General features: G+C 44.4%; 1 protein-coding gene across 3 annotated transcripts in view; it reads left to right on the top strand.

Annotated features, from left to right (window-relative positions):
* The first annotated feature begins 9,312 nt into the window (after window positions 1-9,312).
* Window positions 9,313-16,679, top strand: part of LOC144724695 (signal transducer and activator of transcription 5B-like) — a 55,110-nt gene continuing 47,743 nt past the window's right edge. For all 3 annotated transcript variants that reach the window (XM_078604020.1, XM_078604022.1, XM_078604019.1), the window contains exon 1: window positions 9,313-9,447. The gene's annotated coding sequence lies outside the window, so the exon portion shown is untranslated. The remainder of the gene's footprint in view (window positions 9,448-16,679) is intronic.

The raw sequence follows: 16,679 nt of genomic DNA, 5'->3' as shown, positions 1-16,679 counted from the left end.
TTAAGATTATTTCAGGAGGGGACCCGCTTTGGTATGTTTCGCCAGTGTCTTTTCTTATTCACTCAGAAAAAAAATACCCGTGCATATGAGGGGATAACACACAAAGATCCAAACAGATGGGCTCACAAACCAATTTTTTGTACTGCCATCTCTGTCACCTTGTAGTGCAATGACTCTTGCCTCTAAAGTGATGGATGACAAGCCTGCACCACCATGCCCTAAAATCTACACATCACCGAAGCGCGATGAACGCGAGTATAAATTACATTTAAAAACGAACGTTTAATGTTATGCGTGCATGAAACCCAACAGCGCATCTGGATTCCTTAAGCCGGATGACTAATTGTAAATACAGGTCATCTCAGGATCTCGGGCAGCGCTTCGTGCAGTGAAACGCGTGTCCGATTGATTAATGGCGTTTTTTTGGCTTCTTTTCCTTTGGTTCCCGCTGACGCTATATGAAGGGGCATTTGTTGCCCCGGTCGAGTGACACGTCTTTCAAAGGGGGCTTATGCCAAGGGTGGCGACCAGGTTGGGGTAGTCGCCTCCGCTGTCTTCTTGATTGCCTTTGGAATGACACGTAAGTTTACTTCGCATGCAAACTAGTCCAATGCGGTCGTGCAGACAACATGCCCTTTCGTGCAAGTGCGAATAAACATACATTTAGAGCGATTTGTCAATCCACTGCTGGATGTGAGGTCTCTCCACGCAGTGTGATTTCTAGGAGTCGTTTGCCCAAATCTTTTCACCGTGGTCAATGTGGGTTGGTGAACGGGGAGAGCCGAACTGGTTCAGGTATCGATCGCCACTGATGTTGGCCATGACTGGGAATCGAATTCAGGAAGCCAGGTTTATAGTGCGCTGTGCTAACAGTGGCACCACTTATCCGCTCGAAGTAATACCCATGAATGTTGTCACATTGACCAACATTCTTTAGAGAATTAACTACCTTGAGGTGGGTTCTAATTTTCTACGTTTTGAAAGGAATCCTTTTAATCTGGCTCTATGTAAAACGTTTATGCACATTTGTTTCGTCTGATTGCTTTTGTTTTACTTGAGCAGTGCCACACCATATAGAGATCTTTTTTTTATTCCTCCATCCGTTTTGAGGACTTGGTCTACCGGAATGACGGTTTTGTCTCATCCATACTGTGTCCTACAGGTCAAAGGTGCACTACTCTTTCTGCTTCTGTCCTCCTGCAGATACACTTCACGAAACGGCACAAACACGTTCTCCCTTGGAGTGACTTTACTGTTGCAGAAGATGTCGGACTGGAGTGCTTTTGGAGAAAAACTGAACTGTTAAAAAAATTTACGAGTGTTTTGCTGCCATTTCTTGTTTATTCAGTTTGGTTGTTGCTTGGTAGTTGGGTTTTAATTTGCTTGGTAGTAGCTGTGTACATGATATGGTCATTCTGTATTATTAATGTACAGCGTTATGGGACGCAATTGGCACGATTGACGGTTTTGTCTCATCCATGCTGTGTCCTACAGGTCAAAGGTACACTTCTGTTTCTACTTCTGTCCTCATGTAGATGCACTTTTGAATTGCCTCCCATCGTCTCTTTTCCCCCATGTTCTTGAAACCTTGCTCAATTCACGAAAGTGTCAACTTGTTATCTCAAGCATTATAACGTTCATCTTGCTGCCTGTTACTCTCCGCTGTTCTTAGGCCTTTGGGTTGTGTTCAGTGAACCGTTAGATATCAATTAAAAAAACAAATAAAGTAATGGAGCTTCAAATTTTTGTCAGATGGCCCGGGACGCAGCCTGGACATTTATCTCGTAGATAAGAGCTATTTGTCTTTATCGAGTTTAATTTTTCCTTGAAATGATGTGTGGGCAGTGCACGGCATCACACCCAAGGATCATGTAGCCCCAGCCCAGTTCCGTGCTGGGGCAGACGAGACATTAATTAGCGCCAACGGTTGCGGTCAGCCAGAGAGCAGCGTGTGTATGATGTCCGGTGCAGCCGACACCACTGGGTGGGGTGGGGGCAGATTTACATCTTCACGAAACGGCGAAAACACGTGCTCCCTCGTGACTTTACTGTTGCAGAAGATGGCGGACTGGGAGTTATTTTGGAGAAAAACTGAACAGTTAAAAAAAAAATTACGAGTGTTTTGCTGCCATTTCTTTATTTGTTTATTCAGTTTAGTGGTTTCTTGGTAGTTGGGTTTTAATTTGCTTGGTAGTAGCTGTGTACATGATTTGATCCTTTTTATCACTCGCCTTTAGCCCGCCCAAGGATTGCAGTAAATCTGAAACTTGCAAGCGAAAAGCAGACCCCGACGTGATATCCATTGCATCCATTCGTGTGCAATTTGTAAGGGCGCGGTGACACAGACCTATTTCATTTTAAGGTTAAAATCCCTTGTTCATCACGACGTCCTTTTTACTTTGATGTCTCAACAGCGTGACGGAGATCACGTGACGTGAGGGTTCTGCCTTTGTCGTGAGGGTTGTAAGTTGACGCCGAGGAGGGGGGAGGAGGTGCCTCGGCCCCCCATGTGGAGTGACGTCACCCGCTTATTATGAATGGGGGGGGGCTGGCAGATGCGGAGTGACATCACGTGCTCATGATTATTAATGAGGGAGGAGGGTGCTCCATGTGGATTGACGGCACCTGCTCATGATTATTAATGAGGGGGGTTCCATGTGGAGGACGTAACCTGTTCATGATTATGAATGAGGGGGGCTGGTCTACGTGGAGTGACGTCACGAGCGTTACACACATACATTCTTGGCTCATTATCGTAGTAACAAATATCACTCTTAAAGGGTCAATTGATGTTTCTGGAATTGCACAAGAGTTATAAGACACTCAATGAAACAAACGACAGGAGAGGGAATTTCAAAGTAGAAAGAATCAGAAAGAGGAGTTTTTGACCTGCAGTGTGAGTGCATGTGTATGCACGAGCGCCATTGGGTACCAAGGCAGCATGCGTGTAAAGTTTCAATGGCGTGACCCCCACCACCTGCATGTATCCCGGGTGATGACTGACACACGCTGGGAATCGTGTTTTTTGGAATGCTCTTCCCCTTCAACTGACACTGAGAAGAGCGGACAGCTTATGAATGTTCAGAGCTCATGAGACAAGACGTGCTTCTGATTTTTGGTCACAGGGCCAGATAGATACATCACAAGTCTGGATTCATATTCATCATCTATCTATTTTTATCCTTTCCTACCAATTTCATCCTGATTGTGCTTCCGGCGCCGTGTCATAAGATAAAATATATATTCGGATCTCTCGCATAGCAGTGCGACGCTTCGTGTTGGAGAATTGCCCCACAGGCGTGCTCCCGACATCCCTTCAAGTTACCTCTGTTCCACAAAGTAGGGGAGCTTGCACGGCCTGCCAATAATGGTAATAATGTTCGTAGCGTGACAGTCATACCCGATAATTTCAATTGTCAGAGGTGGAAATTTACCAAAACCAATGGGAGAATCGCATTAAATGCGATTGAGATGTTTTTGTGTAATCGGTGATGCCGAGCATAAGCCCATCAACTCACTCCACTTGAGGACCCGGGTAATCGAAGGCGGCTGCTTTGTAATCTCAGCGATTTCCGCTGAGTGCTCTGATCTCTGAACTCCCCCGACCCCCCTTACATATTTTATTCAATTTAATTTGGCTTTGTTTGCTTTTGTAGCCTTTGGTTCCGTAATCGTAGGGGTTTTAAAATCGATGCTTTTTTGTCTTGTTAAAAAAAGTCGCTGATTAAAAAAAAAATTCACATGCGTTTTGTTTATTTGGACATTGAGCAATGATGATGATAAAGTAGCCAGACCATCATGTATGTGTAGGCACTGGTTATGTACTATATAAGCATTATTCTACACTCCCACAATGTGAAATTCCATGAACACCACCATCGAGTACTCTCTCAATAAATAAATACCACGTGGTTTATAAAATGACTTGAATGTGTATTTAAGAAAATGTAGGTTTTGGCAGTTCAATCATACCACGCATTCATCACTATGTCATGTTGCCAAGATTATTAAGATGACTTTGGCAGCCACCTGTAGCCGCAATGATTTATTTTCGTGAAGATATATGACCTCTATAACTGGGTAAGAGGACAATGGGTTAGCGCACTGCTATGAACCCGGCGATCAGCGTTCAATTCCCAGCCACAGCTAACAGCAGTTGGTGCGGGTGATGTCTGCACTCGTCCTGAACACCAACACCATCCTTCCCCTTCATTAAAACTGCACTTATGAATGCGGTAAAGTACGGTCCAGCGACACCATAACCGACACTGCGTTGGGAGAATATCCTTCATTCAGCGGTAGATTGATAAACGGCTGTAGAGATCCGTTGTGGGTTTTTTTAATGGTAAATGTTAATATAAGTAAGTGGCTTTGGGCAGGACACGTCGCTAAAAGAGAGAATGGACGATGCTCAAGAATGATGATGGGGTGGGGGGCAGGGGAGCCAAGGAACGGGACACGTCTGAGAAAGGCGTCCAGCAAGGAGAGGGGAGTTAAATCAAGATCGTGCCCAGGCACTGGGTGGATTATTAACATTGCAGGATCGTGAGAGGTGACTGCGACTTGGCAATGCCTTCATCCAGTGGTGGATTGGCCATGGCTGCTGATGATCAAGGCTTAATTTCTCATGCAATATTTTGTGGACCAACCCAGCCTCCTGGACCCCACACACCCACCAATTGTCGGGTGTTGGTTGACTAAACATTGTAATATTTTCCGGAGCTTATCCCCGAACAACTCCGGATAAAATTAGTCCCTGGTGATAATTACGAAAATAACTGCCCATTGCACCCACGATTATTTTAATTTATTTTTTACACGGATCGTCCACAAAATAATCCCAAGTCTCTTTTTTAATTTTAATCGTTGGAATATTAAATCCGCGGCGTCTGTAAGCGTGCAAGAAGTAGTCGCGGCGTTATAGAACTTGGAGCGAGAAAGAGAGCCGCGTTCCAACGAAAACAGCCGCCGCGCTTCGAGCCTCGCACTGCCATGCACACGAGAGAGGCGGGACTGGTGGTGGTGGTGGAGGGGGGAAGGTTTCTTGGCAAGAAAGAATTTAAAAAAAATGTTTTTTAACAAACATTTCGTGCCGGGTTCATTGGGGATAAGAAGTCTCTCCACGAGTGTCCGTTCATTCCACCGCGCAGTTATGGAGACGTATCGCTCGCACTGCCAAAGATTACGAATCGTTCCCTTCCCCGGTTCACACGGGGTCGCCGAGTCAATGTAATGTTTACAGACTCCCTCTCCACTTTGTCAATCCGCTGCTGGATGATTCCTCTCCCACCCCCCCCACGATGTTGTTTGTCGGCCGTGGTGGCTTGTTTGACGATACTCATTACTTCATAACGCAGACGAGTCCGTGAAGTGTGGGAGGTGAGTCAGGGCCGATTCAGATATCACTCGCCACTGATGCTAGCCGTGGCCGTGAATCGAACTCAGGTAGTCTGATTGATGGCGCAGCACACGCGAACCACTGCGTTACCAATCCTCTACACTATGGCAATTTGTCAATTCATAGCTGGATGAAGGCCACTTGAAAGCCATCTGCTATCTCTCACAGTCTTTACGACGTAGCAATCCAGATGGCTCATGCACACCAGATGATTTCATGACTCCCGTCTCTGCCACGGTGAACGCACCTACCGAGCGTGTTCCACGCTTTGTAACTTTCTGACCCCGTGCCCCCACTGGACATCTGTGAAGAAGAGCTTTACAGCCCATCGGATTCCTCCTGCAGCTTACACCCTCCCCCCACGGCCCATCCTGGCGAAAATCTGTCGATGATTGACAGGAGCGTATTGACGTCACATTGGGGCCGAGTCTCGTTCATTGCCCAACAAACAAAAGCAACAACACGTTCTAGATTGGAAACTCATGTCTTTACAACTTATGTTGATGTTTAGTTTGCTCTCCTTCCCCCGCACCTCCGATTAATGCGGTTGGATACGTACGGTGCGAAAAAAGTTCTACATACATTAAAAAAAACACGGTGTTGCCTTGAAGTAAAAACTTTTAATAGGCAACGTTTCGGGCAATTGCCCTTATACATATCACATGAACAGAGTGATCTAAGAGATAGAGTGGATAAGAGTTGGAGAATGCACTGCGCAACATGAGACCAGGTAAGATATGTTAAATGTGTCCTGATGAATGTTTTTTAAATTGGTATATGAATAGGTACATTCAGAATCGGAATATGTATTTATATTGGAGGAATCCGATGAAGCTATAAATGTCTTCTTTACAGACGTCGACTACGGGATTTGAAGTAGGGCCCAACAATTTGGGGAAAATATTTAATTGAGATTTTTCTGACAGATATCTCGATTTGATTTGCGATAAAAAAAAATTTAAGTCAAGCTTCAGTTCAATATTCACTGTGTAATAGATTTTAAACACGCGATGGAGCATTACCACATGATACCATCAACATATGAACTGCTCTATATATTCTAATGCTAGGATGATAACTTAAAAGAGATGAATTGCTTCCAAGATGTATTTATAAAAATGTTTTTATTGGAATAGAACAATCAAACATAGAACAATTGTTAAGTTAAATAAAGTTATAATAATAAAAAATTAAACAATTCCAATAAGAAAGTAATAGGATTTTTCAAATTGCAAAAAATCGCAGCCTTTGCAATTTGCTGATCGCATTGTTTAAAATTGCGATTTCGATTTTAAATCGATTAATCGTTCAGCCCGAGTAAGAAACGTTCCAAGAGCAAACAGTACAAAAACAATCTTGATTTGAATATTGATTTGAAACACAATACTAGCGCAAAGTACAAGAAAGGTACACGAATCACCCAAACGCATACAAATAAACCAATCACCCAAACGCATACAAATAAACCTACACAATTCCCATCCTACCAGGTAAAGCTCACTGAAGTACGAACATATTTTTTTAGAAGCGACGGGGCCACAAATGATAGCTCAACAAAGTGACCCATCATTTGGACATTTATAGCAACAAAATCATATAATCTCAATGCATGTTTTTATGAATGTGAGCAACAGACAAACCCTTCAATAACAAACTAAAAATGATTACGAAATAAACGCATTTGATTACTTAAAACGTTCGTGACTGCAGGAATTCATATTCTTGGTTCATTCGGTAAAGTCGCGTAGATAGAAAAATACAACTGCAATATTTATTAAATTTTATTATAAAAATGAGCATACGAATAGTTTATTATAAAAAAGAATAAATTTAAAATGTTTTTTTTCTATGTACGTGACTTTACCGAAATAACCAAGAATGCAAACGCATTTGTATAATTTTTTTTTAAATCTATTGCTTGCAACGTCGCATTCTGGATAACTTTGCTATCTTGAGAGCGTTTTAAACCGAAAATTAGTGACGCAATCCTGGGGCCAATCGCCAGACGAGTTCGACGTCGCGGGCGTGGCTTTATCGCGATGATAGACAGCTGACGCGTTTTAGACGTCACGTTTGGGGCGTTTTGACATCACAATTGAGAGATGCGTGATGACGTCACAGCGGGCCATTGTAGCTTTAATGTTTTTTATTTAGTTCAAGTTCATTTATTAGGTATAGCCTTGTGAGCCATTCGGCTCTTGAATCGGGTGTAACCGCAACAAACAAAAACAAAAACATGAACAAGAAAGCATCTTAAAGTGAATATGTGACTAAGTGCAAACAGAAAATCCAAGAAAAGACAGCAAAATATTGCAGAAAAACACCGTACACCAACGCTGTGTGCAAAAATCCCAGTGGGATGCAAGTCAAACAACAACAACAACCACAAAACAACTTAGATTAAGGCCATCAATCTAAATCCGTACTACAACAAACAAACATGGCCAAACCAAGAAACTTTTCGAAATCACTTTGTCTGTTACTCAGTAGAAACCCACGGTGTTAACCATTCGTATGCTCATTCAAAATTGTTTATCGGGAGTCTTTGATCCTTACCCGTATATCGATCGTTTAATTTAGCAAAATATTGCGCGTTATAAATATCATTATTATTTATTAATGTGCAATTTTATTGAGGGGCCGTGTGTTGTCTTGGTGTGGTCTGCGACTGTTGTTGTTATTGTTGTTGTTTTGCTGCCTTGCCCTAGCTGCATTTCAGTGTTCAAAAAGCGACAGGAGTTTATGTACTCATGTAAATTGTACTTATTCTTGGTTCTTTCGGTAAAGTCACGTAGAAGGGAAATAATACAATAATACAAATATTAAACAATAACAATTCTCACGACGTTTCGACTGCAACACAAGCAATCATCATCAGGTGTGAAATCCACAGCAAAACATTTTTTTAAAAGTTGTATATTAATTGTTTATATTTATATTATTTAATATTATTTTATTATTTCCCTTCTACGTGACTTTACCGAAAGAACTAAGAATATGAATCCCTGCAGTCACGAAAGCTTTAAATCAAAATTTTAATTGTACTTATATCCTGTTTTTAGTGACTTGCCGACCGCTTCCTCTGCAGTACTTTGCGCTCCCATCGTTTTGCGGCATTGTTTGTCGTCGTAACTTGCTGATCCGCCCCTACTGGGCATCTGCGAAAAAGAGCTTCATAGCTCATCGGATTCCTCCAGGAAAAATAAAGATTCTGACTTTAAAAGTTCATTCTTATAAGGCCCCACGATGTAAGGCGCAGTCTGCAACTCGTATTATCCGCTATATCAATCGGGTGTCTATATTCACGTGCTATTGAGGGGCATTCCCCGAAACGTCGCCTGTTATATATTTTTGTTCCAGTCAAACAAATTTAGAATCAGCCTATTTAGTTATCCTGGAGGAATCCGATGAGTTATAAAGCTTGTACATAAGAGCTTGTCTCTTGGAATTTTGCCTCACTTGATACAGTAAATCTAGCCGTGACGGTCCCACCTGATGCCTCCGAATCGTCGTGAATTATTATTTTATTTCTATTATTATTTCTATTATTTTTATTATTTACTTTTTTCCTACGTGACTTTACCGAAAAAACCTAAGACTATAAAGCTATTTTTCTCTAAATTGGCAGTGATGCAAAGGTACAAAAGAACAAAAAACTCAACAAGTTCGTCAACAACACTGTATGGCCCTTAAAAGGAATACAAATAACAGACGACGTTCCGAGACCTGGCCCTTGTTCGTAACCCCTGCACACGCAGTTGCGAAGTGGGCGAGGCTTCGCGGCTGCAGATTGACAGGTGTCGCGTGATGACGTCGTCTTCAGGGGCGTTACTTCCCCCGCCCCTCCCCACACAAACCCGACGGTGGTAGGCGTGGCTCGGCGGTGATTGACAGGCGTGTGCGGTGACGTCACGGCCGTGTTTACGGTTTCCTGCGCGAGGTTTGTGAGTAAGGGGGGAGGCGGAGGAGGAGGCGACCCCGGACCTCGGCTCCTCAGCTCCCGCGCGCCTCTCGCTCGCCTCCTCGCCTCCGACCGCGCGCTCACTCGGGTAAGCCGCGCGATGGCGACGATGACAGTGATGGTGGCGATGGCTGTGAGGCAGAAGGAGGAAACTGGTTGCTGCCGAGGACTGGAACCATCCGCCCCTGGGTTCAGTCTCTCACGCGGCGTTACCTTCCTCGCGTTCTGCCGTTCCTTGCCGGGTTCTCACGGTCCGTGAGAGCCGTGAGAGGTGAAGGGGATAAGCCTCCCCAGCCCCGCCACCCCCAGTCGGGATTGCTGCTGCAGCAGCCGCAGCAGCAGCTGCTGCTGAGGCGGTTCGGGGTATCGCGGCCTCGGGCCTTGGAGCCTCGGGCTCGCCTGGACGCGCTCGCCCGCGGAGGTGCAGTTGCCCCCGGATAGAGCCAGAGGGTGACCTGGTGGGGGTGACGAAGACGAGCGACTTTGTGGGGTGACTTGAGACGATTGGAGAAGGTGACTCGGGAGGTAACGAGATTAAGGACTTGAAGGGGGTGAGGTGGTAACTAATTTGAGGTGATGCGGAGGAGGGGTGGCTTCAAAGGTGACGAGTTGAGTGTCTGGGAGGTGACTTTAGAGTGGCTAAATGGGTTGGTTGACTGAGGGTTTGAATCTACGAGGTTGACTTGAGGGAGTTACAAAAGATTGTGGCTCAGAGCCACTGGCTGCCCTTTACGTGGTTGTTGTGATTGTGAATCGTGTTGTTGTTATTGTGGTGGTGGTGGGTGTTATTGTGGTTGCTGTTGTGGTCGGCGTATCGTTACGACTGGCGTTGTCGTGCCTATAGTGGTTGCAGTTGTTTTGGTTGTTGTGTTGTTGTTGTTATTTTTGTGGTTGAGATTGGTGTAGCTGTAAGCGGCTGGCTGCCCTTGTGAATGTTTATTGTTGTTATGGTTGTGCTTGTCATTGTTGTTATAATTGTTTTGGTTGTTACGGTTATTGTTGTTATTGCTATCGTTGTAGGTATTATTGTGGTTATCGTGAACATTGTGGTTATTGTTATGCTTGGTATTGCTCTGTTTGTTAAGGCTGTTATTATGGTTGACCGTTACGTGGCACTGCTCCATGGCGCAGGAATGCGCGACCTGTCCCCGATCATCCTCCCTTAAGCGGCCCTATCAATAAGCCAAACAGATCTTCTCCAGTAGCAACAAGCCTGTAATGTGTTCTCCAGAGCAGTCATACACTAGTTTGAAGCTTCTCTAAATCGAACAAAATGTACTTTGGGGGAAGTTTTTGGCGTGCGCTTGATGTCACGACATTTGACGTTGAATTTCAGGAAGTCCGACCGCCGTGATGTCACTGGAGAGTGTCTTGAGAGTCACTTGAACGTTTTTTTTCAATCACCGAACTCGTGTCATATTGCCCGGAACACACAGCCCTGGCACGCACGTAATCTACAAGATTAAGGGTTGTTTTCCCCTTTGCATTGTATCTTCCATAATCGTTGTTTCTGTTTTCCTCTACATGTATGTTTAGTGAATTTAGGTTTTCAGGGTTTTTCTCGAAAGAGTATATATAGTAGGTGTGTTGTGTTTGCACGTCGTGAATTTAGTTGGAATGGCAGGGGATTTCCCGATCCACTGAGTGGTGATGACATTGCGAATTTAAATCCAGAACAGGATCGTTGTCAGCCTTATCCTTCATTGGTCCATACAATTAGTACCACAGTACAGCTCTGACACAATGAGAGTTGTATTCCCAGCCACGGCTAACATCAATGCTGAGTGGTAGCTAATCCAGTCTTTGGCTGTCCCCCTTTCTCAACTCGCACTGACCAGCGTGACGACATTGTTGGTTAATCCGATGGTCCGTGTGTCATTGCAGTAGATTGACCAAAGGGCTGTACATGTACACATCCACATGTTTATGCGTCTTCTCCACTTGGTCAGAAGGCAACTGTTGTTTTCACGTGGTCACACTGTCCTTCGGAATGTTAACGTGGAATTTCAAGCAGTGATTCTGGACCGCCGATGTAAATAAACATTGTTGGGGAGTTATATTTTGCGATAAATTGTGAGACTGGCTTGATTCTTCTTAAGTACGGAATGTTACTTGAGGAGGAGAGTGGAATCTGTCATAGGAACATGGAATGTTTATCATGCAGGTCTGACAACAGGGATGAGTAATAACCCTCGCTATTTTGATCACGGGGACAGTGAAATCCTTATGGAGTGCAGTCGTAAAAATACACGCATGTGTATATTTATAAGTGTAGACTGCATATACTGCATGTCTAAGTATGTACACGGTAATCTATACCAAATGTTTCCTTTTTATAAACTGTTGTGTAAAATATACTGTAAACTCTTGACACTGCAGAATTCTGTGTTATAATAAATTGTTTACCTCTTTGCTGTGTTTATAATAATGTGATATTATGAAGCCCCCTGATAATCCACACCTTATGCCGCATTGCTTATGGCGTTGAATGATCATATTTAACCACACTGGTCAGTGCAGGTTGGTTATATGGGGGAGCCTATAACCATTTCGGATACTATTGGCCACTGATGTTAGACTTGATCAGGAATAGAACTCGGGTCGCCAGGTTTATTCACAGTGTTTTCACCACAATTCTACCGTTCCCTTTACTATATTTATTTAAATATCAGAGAAAGACTTGTAAAGTTTTAGTGTGCAACTTTTATTCATATTTTCCTCATTCAGAAGTTCCGTTCTCTCCCTCCCCCACTACCTATCTCTTGGGAAAGGTGTGTTCTGTTTGAGTACTGGCACATAGTGAAAGATTGTTGGATTAGCAAAGACCATAAAAACACGGGGTTTCATTGATTGTTGCAATGTAGTTGTAACTCTATCCCACACGATAGCCAACAACGACATTGTAATTTGTGCCACTGCAGTTGAAGGACTGCAGTTTCCTCCGCTGCCGTAAACAACGTGCTCCATTAAAACATTTCCATCCTCGCACGCCACCGGGGTTCTGCTCCTACCCTTGTTCACTTACACCAATCCTGAACTATACTCGCACACCGAGCTAAACAATCAATTGTTCACCTTAACCCCGTCAAATTGTTTTGCGCCAGGTACAAAATTAGTTTGTTAACGCCTGGCGGAGCGCAGCAAGAATCTTTCTTTCTCCACTCCAGCCACGGCTACGCGCCAGTGTGTGGTCATGTGGAAAAGCCCAAGTGCAGCTCAGGACAACCTGGCGCGGCTGCCGAACATGTGCAGGGTGGCGGCGCAGGCGGCAATTAGGGAAGCAGGAGACGGGGTCCGTGGTGACGGGCGCGGGCCACGGGTCAGGCACACAGCCTGCCCCACACGCCCCCTCAGTAGGCTTCTCGAATAAGTGGGTCACTGCATGCCTGTGGCTGTCGGGAATGCGGACAGGCTAACTATCGTTCGGTCTGTTGTTTTCCGCCGTCGGCCGTACGAGCTGAGATGGGGCGTAAAGACACGAGGTTGCGTTTCGTATTCACGGCGAGCAAGCGATGCCAGCTGCACCGCCCGATGGAGACCGCAAAGTTGTCCCTGGGACGTAATCTGAAATCTGTCTGCTTTAATGCAGTCGGAAAGGTTCGTTGCTGCTCTGCTGGAATTTTTAAAAGGCACACGCCCGTGATTTTGAGTGCAAGGGACCTTGCGTGTGAAATATGCCCGCCGCATCGATGGAACATGATTGAAAGTAATGTCAACGGAGCTGAAAGAATAATTACTTTAGAGTTACGAGCTACAAAGCAGTGTGCGCAGTAGTAATGATGTCTGTTAAACAGGATTACAAGACGACTGTGAGCTTGCTGCTTGTTTACCAAATACGAGTCGTCACTAACGTATGTGATTTACAACGTGTTGGTTCTGTGAACAAAACAATTATTATTAAAGCTGACCTCCAAAAACATCTCCCAGTTATCTGGCCACACGTCCCTAATCCCATCACAGTTAACCATCGATCTGCCAACATTTTAACTGATTGTGGGTTCATTTCTGACTGATTCACCGCTTTTGAGTCGTTACGGTCAATTAAAAATGTCATGGGTTTTTTTTTCCTGCATAAACTTAACCGTACACTTGACGGTAACTGTTTTACGTTTGTTTTGGTCCATTTGGTTATTTTAAGTATTTTAAGTGTACCGGAAACCTGTGGTGCAATCTCAGAACCTGTGCATAACTGCAGGAAAAAATGCTTTATGTTTTGGTAGTTTCTGCCACGGAAAGCATTGGTAAGGGGGCATGATTGAGCTTTTCACACATGAAGGGCCTTGGTAATTATCTGCTATGTGCAACTAGCAAGCCACTCGCCACAGTTGCCCCCGGTGCTTGAGCCCTTTTGGCAAGCGAGAATGGTTGGAATATTAGTCAGCAGGTGTTGTGTTGCCTCCTTGAACAAGCTTGAGACGACCTCTCCATTGTGTTTCCTTGGTTATGCCGTGCGTTGTTCGACGTTTGATGTTTCGTGTTTAGCACCACGCTTGACTGCCTTAAGAAGCTCCCCAGCACGCAGAACTGAATTCAGTTCCTGAAGAAACTCCCAGCATAGAGCGAATTTCAGACATAATGCAGAACAACATAAGCACGGTACAACCCGAAAACAGATTGGAGAGCTATGCAGTACAACCACGATAACCTACGCAGCAGCCTGACGCACATACTCGGGCTAATGGGCTTTGCCATGCTCCATGGTTACCTGGGTAAGTTAAAGAAAGGTCCAGCGATGCTCTGTACTTGGCTACACGGAGGGCTTTTTTATTTGCGTTAGGGGTAGGATAAGTGCTTCCTTGTAAGTGCATGGTCTGGCGGCGCTAAGTGTGCCTTTGTGATGTAAGTTTTACATTTGAATGGGAACGGGTGTGGGGTGTATTCTGGGTTTTGGATCTTAAACGAAACAAAACGACGTATACCTTGGACCCCCGCGCCGCCCGCCAAGGCAGTTAATTTAGTCAGCATTTATATTATTTTAGTCGTAGTCTTAATATATTCCAACAACATCCTGTGGAATTTTACTCAAGTGTTTTTTTTCTCGCCTGCGGATTTTCATTTAGTCATTCCCTTAGCCTAGTCGATGAAAGCAGTCAAATTTTTAGTCCGCCCATTCTCATGAAATGTTCGTGGCGAGGGCTGCGGAATTTTTCTCCCCGTCCCCAATACCGATATTGTTAGGTCAGCCAAAGAGGGCATTAACATGCATATATATTCTATTGGTCTTTCGGTAAAGCCACATGGCTTTACCGAAAGACCCATAGAATATGTATTCCTGCAGTCACGAAAGCTTTAAGTCATATATATTTGCCATATTTGGTCTTCCTCGGTGAACTGCAATATAAATGATCTCAACCTGCACCTTCATTGACTCATGTTAAGTTAGACTCTTAATAGTCGCCCACCTTTATCGGTGGTAGGCGGTCGTAGTCACACATCGCACTGAATAACTTTCGCCCCCTCGTAGTCATCGGCCGGCCAAAACAAAAACGTGCTCCGTCGACGACTATTTTCGGCACTCGTTTCGTTGATGAAATGAACACCGCTCTTTTTGAGGTTTTGGTCAGATTTGTGCCCGGCGATACGGATCCCCATTTCAGTTCAGGATGTCGGGCGACCGGTTGAAAACAACGGGATTTCTGAACGTTTCCAAGGATACACACATTTTTCACATTGTTCAGATGACTGGCGAAATATTAAAAAACATGGCGAGGCGTGTCTGCGGGTTTAATTTACTGCACTTGTTTTATCCGTCATGGAAATAAATGCGGTGTGTGTGCAGGTATAATCGAAATTTTCTTTTAACAATTACCGAAATGAGACCGACGTGAAGTAACTAAATTGAGTTGTGGTGAGGGGGGGCCCCATTTGAGGCTTAGTATTTTAACGTGCGACGAGAAAGTATTCCATAGCCAATTTGTTTCTTATGAGATTTTTCCCCAGAGTTCAAGTTTTGACCTTTGTTTGAAATTAATAGGCTTGTCATATGTGGTAATGTAATTCGGTATGCGTGTCTGCAGCCCCCTGTTAGATGTGCACATAAAATATTTCGACCAGCGAAACATTTTAGTAAGAGAAAAATAAATCCCAGATGTGGTAAATACCAACGATGTTGAGCAAATAGTATTTTTAACTTTGTTCCTCTGAAGCAGCATAAACACCACGGGGCTTCAGACTAAACACTGGAGCTCATTTTTTCGGCCGCAGCAAAAGTTTAGCAAAATGAAAGTGGCTCGTGCATTAGCGCCGTAATCGGAGCGTGGGCTCTGTCCCACTGAGCTGAGCCCCTGACGATGTGATCGAATCGCTCCGCCCCCACACACATGCCCGCTTGGTTAGCAGCACCAGCAGCGGTAGTCACGACAGAGCTATGAAGAGCATGCGTTTTTTTGTTGTTTTTGCCCCGTCTGCTGACTTCTGCGATAGGAAATCCAGTGGGTGGCATCTGGAGGATCGACGTCTTTTCTCGCCTTCTTCTCTTGAAGCTTGCATAAACTTTATCCTAAACAAAAATAAAGCCCGTTCTCGTGAGTCAGTCTGAGTCACGGTAACATTGGCTTAGCTCATCACAAAAAACCCTGAACGGTGCCAGACAGTCTAAGTACTCCTCCAGTAGACCGCAGTGCAAGGCTGGCTGGTGTAGGTGCTGTGCTGCGCAGTGTCGCTCGTCGCGGCATCACATCATCGGCATCGTATCATCGGCATCGTCGCGGAGGTGCCAAACAGGGAGCACTTCAGGGAATCACGCGGGTGAGCTGCGTAGATTATGTTCCGGAGTGCCGATGTTGCGTGGCACCAGTGTATGAGTTGGCACGTTTTTTTGGAGTAGTGTAGTGGGCAAAAATCAGCGCAGTTTTTCAAGCACTGTACACAAGAATCAGAACTGGTATTTGAGATGAGATGAAAAACATTCACAGGCCAACCTTTCAACCAAAGTGCTTTAGAAACTGACATGCTCTTAAGGACCGTCTGATTTATTTTTCCGGCGATATCGATTTGTTTGTATGAGTTCATTAATTAAGTCTGCATTGCATAAAAGGTAGTGGTTACTTGTTGTCGGCGTAGATTAATGATGCAGAATCTACTGCTGAGTCAATGTTCTTGTGAATTACACAGCACGCATGATTTGTTTATGTACTTTACAGCGTTGTGGTAATAAAAAAACACAATCTTATTGTTATTGGAATCGTAACAATAGCTTTAAATAATTGAAATTCCGTTGACAATCCACTGCTGTGTTTGGGTCTCCCCCACGCTGTGAAGGTCATAAGGAGTCTTCTTTTTTCGTATCTTCATTAAGCTGCCCAGTGCAAGTTGATGAAA

Source organism: Lampetra planeri, chromosome 21 (assembly GCF_965212315.1).
Source record: "Lampetra planeri chromosome 21, kcLamPlan1.2.h2, whole genome shotgun sequence".
Classification (NCBI taxonomy): domain Eukaryota; kingdom Metazoa; phylum Chordata; class Hyperoartia; order Petromyzontiformes; family Petromyzontidae; genus Lampetra; species Lampetra planeri.
Note: the sequence above shows the minus strand (reverse complement) of the source record. Positions and strands in the feature narration are given on the sequence as shown.